This window comes from Montipora foliosa, chromosome 14, assembly GCF_036669935.1.
Source record: "Montipora foliosa isolate CH-2021 chromosome 14, ASM3666993v2, whole genome shotgun sequence".
Taxonomy (NCBI): Eukaryota; Metazoa; Cnidaria; class Anthozoa; order Scleractinia; family Acroporidae; genus Montipora; species Montipora foliosa.
Window position 1 is genome coordinate 17275593 of NC_090882.1, and position 2500 is coordinate 17278092.

General features: G+C 37.2%; 1 long non-coding RNA gene across 2 annotated transcripts in view; it reads right to left on the reverse strand.

The window, feature by feature from the left end:
* Positions 1 to 2500, reverse strand: part of LOC137985236 (uncharacterized) — a 17597-nt gene that overhangs the window by 8273 nt on the left and 6824 nt on the right. The window contains exon 1 of one of the 2 annotated variants that reach the window (XR_011119262.1): positions 308 to 379. The exons of the other annotated variant lie outside the window; for it this stretch is intronic. This is a non-coding gene — a long non-coding RNA (uncharacterized lncRNA). Of the gene's footprint in view, positions 1 to 307; positions 380 to 2500 lie in introns of those variants that run through there. 2 annotated transcript variants of the gene reach the window in all.

The following is a 2500-nucleotide window of genomic DNA, read 5'->3' on the forward strand; positions in this document are numbered from 1 at the left end:
TTTAAGTTTAAGCGTCGACGTGTAAGAATAGTTATTTGATTTATCATTTTAAAATATTCATCCTGTACTGTAAAAAATACTATTTTAACTAAACGTTATCGTTAAGAATGAAAATAAAATAACAAAAGAATTAAATGGTTTTTAAAGGCAATTGGAAGAAAGATGTTTAATTTGCCATTGCTACAGCCGTTGTCAACAGGTAGCGTAATTAAGGAAAAAAAAGGAAATGCACACACGGTTTAGACAAATCGGGAGTAGCCTTTAATACAATAACGAGAGGTAGCGATTGATAGGAAGTTTTACTTACAGTCCGAATTTTGGCAGATGGCCTTGCAAATCTTCATTGTCCACTGGCTGTATTGTGCTTGAAATATTCTGTTTGTAGTTTAAGGTGCCCCAAACTAGTTTCAACACTTTCAAAACACTTTGTTATTAGAAGGATTGACATTACAACACTTTATGACCTAACAGCAATGTTATGGTACCATTTAAACATCAATTTCTGCTGAAAAAGATGCAGTCATTTTTGTGATGTAACAAGTTACCATGGCAACAGGAAAGCCTTGCAAAAACACCCTATGTTTTGGCTTTAGTTGCTCATATCTGAAAAACGAACTGAATGACCCAATCTTATTATTGCATTAAAGTAATCAGCAGGCCAAGATGAAACTCTCTACTAAGTTTCAAAAATTTCTGTGTAGCGGATTCAGAGCTACCTTAAATTTACAATTATTTAAGGTGGCTCTGAATTCGCTCTAAAGAACTTTTTTAAACTTTGCAGAAGGTTTTATTCTGGCATGCTAATTGCATTTCAGAAATAAGTCACCAAGTTCGTTTTTGAGAGATGAGCATCTAAAGCCAAAGTATGGGATGTTTTTTTAAGGCGTTCCTGTTGCCACGGTAACGTTTTACGTCACAAAAATGACCGAATCTTTTTCAGGAATAATTGGTGTTTGATATGGTACCCAACATTGCTGTTAAGTAATAAATTGTTGTAGTGCCAATCCTTCCAATAGGAACGTTTCTTTCAAGTTTTAAAACTGGTTTGGGCCGCCTTAAATAAGAGCGAGTAAATGGAACTACTCTGAAAGAAATGCAAAAATGCACTTACTTTTTGAGTAATGCTGACGACGTGGATTACTTGCTCGTTTGCTTGGTTCGTAATGATCGTCATTTGCTAATTACAATAGAACCGTCCACGGTTTTTGACGCCATCTTGGCAGGGGGATCCAATGAAATTAGAGGTTGTAAAGAGCTGTGTCCTATCTCAGGTGCTTTGTTTCTCGTTAGGTAAATAGACCTTTCCACTGGCTGGGGGGGGGGGGGGGCAAAACACGGCTAAAATTACAGTTAATGTATGGGATTTTGGCCGAAACAGAACCGCTGTTACGCCGCAACAAACGAGCGGATTTCCACAGTGAAAGTATCTTAAAAGACATTTGCACTGAGATTATTTTCACGAAATTTAAAGAGCAGATTGAGGCTATAACGACCATAAACGAATTTTTAAGATCATGCAAATTGCCGCAAAATTATGAAAACCGAGTCCAGCTACTCTCTTCGTTCGTCCTCACAGTTTCTTTTGTCAGTTCCCAGAGTCAACTGCTCCACATTTGGGGATCGCGCCTTCACCCACGCTGCACCGGTTCTATGGAACTCATTCGAATTTACAGACGTCGTACCTTCTTTAATGCTCTTATTTTCTGTGGAATAATTGATATTAATAAAGCTATTTAAATTAGTGGCAAAAGTTAAGAAATCCGTCTGTTTTGAGCGGCGCTACAGCGGTTCCAAGTCGGCCAAAATCTCATACATTTACTGTAATTTTAGCCGTGAGAGAATACACAACTGGTTACTGAAAGACGAAAGTGCGTTAAAACATAGTTAATAGAGGGGACTGGTTTGGAAGCTCGGCAAACATCAAAGGAGAAAACAAAGATGCCAAGATTTAGGTTGGAAAATCCACGACCGTGCACAATCTTTTGTTTTGCCGTCATACACTATACATGAATTACGTAGTCAACACGTTTCTACTGGTTAGTTCCTCAGTACGGAGTAAACAACTATTTTGTTTTGTGCACGATTAAGACCAAAAGAGAGAACAAAAAGCTACAACAAAGAAAGCTGTCGGGTTTCATAACCATTCCCGTCTATTAACTATGGTTAAAAGTTATTAATTCATTCATTTCTTATTTCTAATTTGCAAGAACTTTACAAGGCAAACTATTAGTATTATTCCAAACAAAATTGTTGAGGATGATTGAAGATGAGTTGTCAAAACTTAGGACTTTGGGATTTAAGTGGTATTTTGTAGCGTTCAAATCTTGCTTCAAGTCGTTATTTGTTTATTGGCTGTGTCGAAGTGTTATTATTAGGTCGTGTTCTATTGGAATCAACCGTTTTAGGTGGTTTGGGATGGTTGAGTATTGTCAACTAAGTAGGAGAGGGGTAGAAGAGAGTCCGATTAAAATTACATGTTTATGATGCCATGGTGGTTATC